The sequence below is a fragment of the Peromyscus maniculatus genome, chromosome 22 (assembly GCF_049852395.1).
Source record: "Peromyscus maniculatus bairdii isolate BWxNUB_F1_BW_parent chromosome 22, HU_Pman_BW_mat_3.1, whole genome shotgun sequence".
In the NCBI taxonomy this organism is placed as follows: domain Eukaryota; kingdom Metazoa; phylum Chordata; class Mammalia; order Rodentia; family Cricetidae; genus Peromyscus; species Peromyscus maniculatus.
The window spans coordinates 18,622,290-18,628,338 of NC_134873.1; the positions used below are offsets into that span (position 1 = coordinate 18,622,290).

The window sequence follows — 6,049 nt, forward strand, 5'->3', positions numbered from 1 at the left end:
AAAACTGCAACAGCTTCTCCAACGTCACACACATGGGGACACATGTGGATTTGAACTCACAATCCACGCCCTGAATCCTGCTCTCAAATACTGATCATTAATTAACAAAACATAGCTCCCTGCTTTTCTGTTCTCCTGAAACCTTTCACTTTTATGAAATAAGTGAGCTAGAACCCTTTATCATTTCATGTTCTTTGCTAAATTTAGAATGTACCAAAGAGACAGATTTCTGTTTTCTAAGTTAGTTTAATTAAAATTTTCTCCTAAGACATTAGAGCTCATATAAAAGAAAAAGAGGAAACAAAACTCTCATTTGTCCATTGACCGAATATAAGCCCACGAATGTCAGCTGAGTTTCTTTCTAATCTTTACCGTGTGTGAGCCATACACCATGTAAACCATTTTATCTCTCCTCAGCCACTTAACATTTGATACACAATTTTTCTTTTTTCTTTCTTCCATATGTTCTTACCAGATTCAAACTGTTTGCCTGGGCCTGTGGACTACAGTCTATTGGACATTCCCATGCAGTCAGACAGGCCATTTCTGTGTGTGGTCACTGTTGGTGACAGGAGCATAAATATACCAAGGACATATCTCTGTGCCTGAAGATTTCTCATGCTGAAGCTTCCTGTGGGTTAAAATTTCAAGAACAAAATTGTGGAATCAAAGGACTCCAGTGTGTTAGATATACTCCAAAAGGTGAGATGCCCACCAGGAGTATGTGGATATATTCATTTTACTTTGTATTACCATCACTGGATGAAAATCTCTGAAAACTGTTCTACAAAAGGTATTTTTTTAATGGTATCATTGAAATTAAACCTCACCATTTCCTTAAACATTTCCAAACGTTTGTGAACTAAATATACTTCCTTTCCAAGAAATTAACATTTTTCTTAATGTACATTGACCTCATTTTTCCCCAATGTGAAAGTTTTATTGCTCATTATAAACTAACACATGTTGCTAGCTCCTCCGAGTACCAGCCCGCGACACCACTTGAAAAAGCATCCAGGTGCCGGGCTGAGAAGGTGACTAACAGAAAGATCCTCCGATGAACAGAAGTGGCCGGGAGGAAGGGGAGAGGTGGGAAGGGTCAGAGACGGCTGCCCAGGGAGGGCACCGTGCCCTTTCTTCCTTCACCTACTGCTGTGGGCCACGTGCCATCAGCATGGCCCAACCGCAACACAGAGCAGGGCGAGCTCAGTGCGAGCCAGGGACCATGTGAGCACCTCAGGGCAGGGGTCTTCACTTCTAATGGTGTTTCTTCTTCCAAACGACTCCAGCTCCTATCAGGTTGACAAAAAACTAATCAGGACATCTGGATATTGTTAGTATCTGAGACATAACTGACTTTGTACTGAATGGTTCTGTGTCAGCTTTCCACAAACTGGAGTCATCAGAGGAAGGAGTCTCAGCTGAGGAAAAGCTCCTTGAGATCCAGCTGTAAGGCATTTTCTCATTTAGTGATCAATGGGGGAGGGCCCAGCCCATGGTGAGTGCTGCCATCCCTGGGCTGCTGGTCCTGGGTTCTATAAGAAAGCAGGTTGAGCAAGCCATGAGGAACAAGCCAGTAAGCAGCACCCCTCCATGGCCTCTGCATCAGCACCTGCCTCCAGGATCCTGCCATGTTTGAATTCCTGTCCTGACTTCATTCAGTGGTCAATAGCAATGCTGAAGTGAAAGCCTAATAAGCCCTTTCCCTACCAACTTGCTTTTTGGTCATGGTGTTTCGTCGCAGCAATAGAAACCCTAAGACAGATTTGTACTGTTACTTTGCTGAATTAAATCAGTTCTAACAGCTTTTGTGTAATCTTTATGAGATTTTGTATATAAGATCTTATAATTGGCAAATATATGCTTTGGCTTCTTCTCTTTCTATGGCTCCCATAGGCTCATAGGGAGTGGCACTATTAGGAGGTGTTGCCTTGTTGGAAGAAGTGTGTCACTGGGGGAGGGCTTTGACGTTTCAGAAGCCCAAGACAGTCCCAGTGTCTCTCTTTTCCTGATGTCTATGGATTGGGATGTAGATCTCTCAGCTACCTCTGCAGCACCATGTCTGCCTGCATGCTGCCATTCCTGCCATGGCGATAATGGACTAAACCTCTGAACCAACTGTAAGCCAGCGCCAACTGAATGTTTCCCTTTAGCCAGGAGTGGTGTTACACACCTTTAATTCCCAGCCCTCAGGAGGCAGAGGCAGGCAGATCTCTATGAGTTCAAGGCTAGCCTGGTTTACAGAGTGAGTTCCAGGACAGCTAGAGCTACACAGAGAAACCCTGTCTGGAAAAACAAAAAACAAAAAGGAAAAACAACAACAACAACAAAAAAAACCCATCAAGTAGTAGTTGAAACTATCCTAAGACAGTACAATTTATATCTGCAATGTCCAATAAATCCATTAGCCACATGTGGCTTTTAAATTGAATTTATTCTAGAGCTGTAGAGATGGCTCAGCACTGGCTGCCCTTCCAGAGAACCCAGGTTCTATTCCCAGCACCCACATGGCTGCCAACAACTGTCTGTAACTCATTTCCAGGTGATCTGCTGCCCTCTTCTGGCTTCCACATGCACTGCATGCTCATGGAGCACACTGGTATAGGCGAAATACACCCATACATATAAAATAAAAATAGATAAATCTTTTAAAAACTGTTAACACAGATGTAAATCTAATTTAACTTAAACTTAAAACATAGTCTCCAGTCTCAATTTCCATATTTTAAGTACTCAATAGCCAAGTATGAAAAGTGGCTACCATACTGACTACAAAAGACACAGAATCTCCCCATCATCAAAACATTCTCTTGCAGAGTGTACCCTGAAAGACGTCATACCAAGTGCCTCTTTTCAAACTACAATTCAGGTGCACCTATGAATAATGCATTTGTGCGCGCGCATATGGCGCTGGGGAAAGGAAGAGGAGGGATGTGAATGGACACCACGAGGCGAACTTTACTACAGTAGAAACACATCAGCCAGCAAAGAAGAGTCAGACACAAAGCGCATGTGGCGCTGGGGAAAGGAAGAGGAGGGATGCGAATGGACACCACGAGGCGAACTTTACTACAGTAGAAACACATCAGCCAGCAAAGGAGAGTCAGACACAAAGCCAGACCGTGCGCTGAAGCCTGCAGTCCCAGCGACTCAGGAGGCTGAGGCAAGAGGATCACACACTCAAAGCCGCCCTGGCCAGCTTAGTAAGACCCTGCTTCACAATGAAAAGTAGAGAAAAGGGTTAGGGATACAGCTTAATGGTAGAATGTGAGAAGTCTGAAGTTCAATCCCCAGTGGCAAAAGAGGAAAAAAACAAAAAAAAAAAAACAGAATCAAAAATGAGCTGGAGATGGGCATGGTGGTGTATCCCTGTAATCCCCAAATTTGGGGAGCTAAGGCAAAAGGATTATGTGTTTGAGGCCAGCCTGGAGTTTATTGCAAACCCCTGGCCAAATGTATAACACACAACACAACACAACAACAACAAAATCAAGAATGACACTATTGGAAATTAGAAAAAAATGAAACAGAATTATGAACTATTTATGAATCTGTGTTACATCTTATTTATCTTTACAACCTAACAAATTAGCTGGCTTATTGTTCGGACGACTGTCTGAAACTGTTCTGTAAACATCAGGGTAGAATGATATTATAGGCATTTTGGAGATGGTTAACAATTCTAGACAGACGTCACCGGTGGATGAGAAGAAGTAAGTTAACAACATATGACAATAAAACAGAAGCCTCTAGAAGGCTTATATTTAATCAGTGTGCAGGCATCCTAACTGAAGAAAGATAAACTGAGGGTTCCATGATAAACACATGGAGTTCTCTGATGGCTTCAGAGATAACAATCTGAGACACAGCAAATGGAAATGTAAGCATCTTTCAGTAACCCAGAAATAGCAGGATTCAAGGTACATTTACACGTTAAAAAAAATGAGCTGCCCCCTTTAAAGCACGTGCCTTTTATCCCAGCCCTTGAAAGGCAGAGAAGCAGGTGGATCTCTGTGAGTCTGAGGCCAGCCTGGTCTCCATAGTGAGTTCCAGGACAAGGCTACATAGTGAGACTCTGCCCCAAAACAAAACAAAATGAGGAACAAGAAGAAGCAAAAGGACACAAGCTGATAGCTAGCACTTACCAAACCTAAGCTCTGGGGAGATTAGCAGTGACTACCAAGCATGTGTCATTCTCATATACAAAACTCATTTTGATCACACACCACTTCCATTACTCATTCTGGAAGATCAGGACCAGAGACCTCACGGAGATTACTTGACACATCGTGAGCTCAGGTTTATCGACAACTGCTAAATAGCAAGGCCTGTATGTTGCCAAGCTGCCATAAAAGTATCCAAAATTTATTTATTCATTTGATGTATATGAGTGGTTTGCCTGGGTGTACATATGCGCGCTACATATGTGCCTGGTACCCATGGGTGTCAGAAGAGGATGTTGGATCCCCTGGAATTGGAGTTGCACAGTTGTGAGCCACCATGCGGGTGCTGGGAATTGAACCTGAGTCCTCTGAAAAAGCAGTAAGTGCTCACTGAACCATCTCTCCAGCCCTCTGCACATGTGTATTTCTCTGTGGAAATTTCAAATAAAATTCTATCTTTCAATTTCCTCCAAATCCGTAGCAATCCAGGAAATTTACTATCTGCTTCTCCAAGTAGCTGTCAATCTTCAGCCAACATTGTGGAGTTGAAATATATTTCGTGTCACTGAATGTAAGAACATGGCCTCATAGCTCCCTTCCAACAGCAAGTCTAAGAAAACTCCAATATCTATAATATACATATATATATATATATGTATATGTGTGCATATATGTATATGTATATGTGTATATATATCAGGCCCGCAAGCCAACAGAATGTAAGTGTAAATGATAATCCATTACATAAATATTTTAATATACAAAACGGTATAAACAGAATGCTGGCTATACAGGAATCACTAAGTCTTGTGCAAATCCTTCTCACTCTACCAACACCACCCCTCCTAGAATTACAGGATACCTACAATGACTATGAGCAGCAGAGTGGAGGTCACACAGAAATAATAATAACAATAGGCGTAGAATTTCCCTTCTTTGGGAAATTCACAGAGATTCCAACCGACACAGAAAAGTTTCCTTTGCTGAGGTCCGACCTTCAATATTCTCCCCCAGGAGGCCAATCCAAACACACAGGATCTCTCGTGACTCCCTCATATTCCCCAGCTCACACCTGCCTCAATACTTTCACAACCCCGATTTTTTTTTCCTGACGAACTCTCTTACCTGTCAGTCCTAAAGGAAGAAAATCAGCTCAAGTCTGTCTCTCGGGAACTTTCCCAGACCACCAGATCTCAGACCACAGAACAACACTGCCCCCTCCTGCCCCCTCTCCGTACCCAGGGCCGGCACCCCCGTCCTCACAGCCCCCACCTGAGCCACAGCGCCCCTCCTGCCCCCTCTCCGTACCCAGGGCCGGCACCCCCGTCCTCACAGCCCCCACCTGAGCCACAGCGCCCCTCCTGCCCCCTCTCCGTACCCAGGGCCGGCACCCCCGTCCTCACAGCCCCCTCCTGCCCCCTCTCCGTACCCAGGGCCGGCATCCCCGTCCTCACAGCGCCCCTCCTGCCCCCTCTCCGTACCCAGGGCCGGCATCCCCGTCCTCACAACCCCCACCTGAGCCACAGCGCCCCTCCTGCCCCCTCTCCGTACCCAGGGCCGGCATCCCGGTCCTCACAGCCCCCTCCTGCCCCCTCTCCGTACCCAGGGCCGGCATCCCCGTCCTCACAGCGCCCCTCCTGCCCCCTCTCCGTACCCAGGGCCGGCATCCCCGTCCTCACAGCGCCCCTCCTGCCCCCTCTCCGTACCCAGGGCCGGCATCCCCGTCCTCACAGCCCCCACCTGAGCCACAGCGCCCCTCCTGCCCCCTCTCCGTACCCAGGGCCGGCATCCCCGTCCTCACAGCCCCCTCCTGCCCCCTCTCCGTACCCAGGGCCGGCACCCCCGTCCTCACAGCCCCCACCTGGGCCACAGCGCCCCTCCTGCGT

General features: G+C 46.2%; 1 protein-coding gene and 1 long non-coding RNA gene across 2 annotated transcripts in view; one reads left to right on the plus strand and one right to left on the minus strand.

Moving 5' to 3' along the window:
- The window catches only part of Asxl2 (ASXL transcriptional regulator 2), a 236,140-nt gene that overhangs the window by 96,356 nt on the left and 133,735 nt on the right, over window positions 1–6,049 (plus strand). The window lies entirely within an intron of this gene.
- The window catches only part of LOC143270197 (uncharacterized), a 128,316-nt gene that overhangs the window by 78,594 nt on the left and 43,673 nt on the right, over window positions 1–6,049 (minus strand). The window lies entirely within an intron of this gene.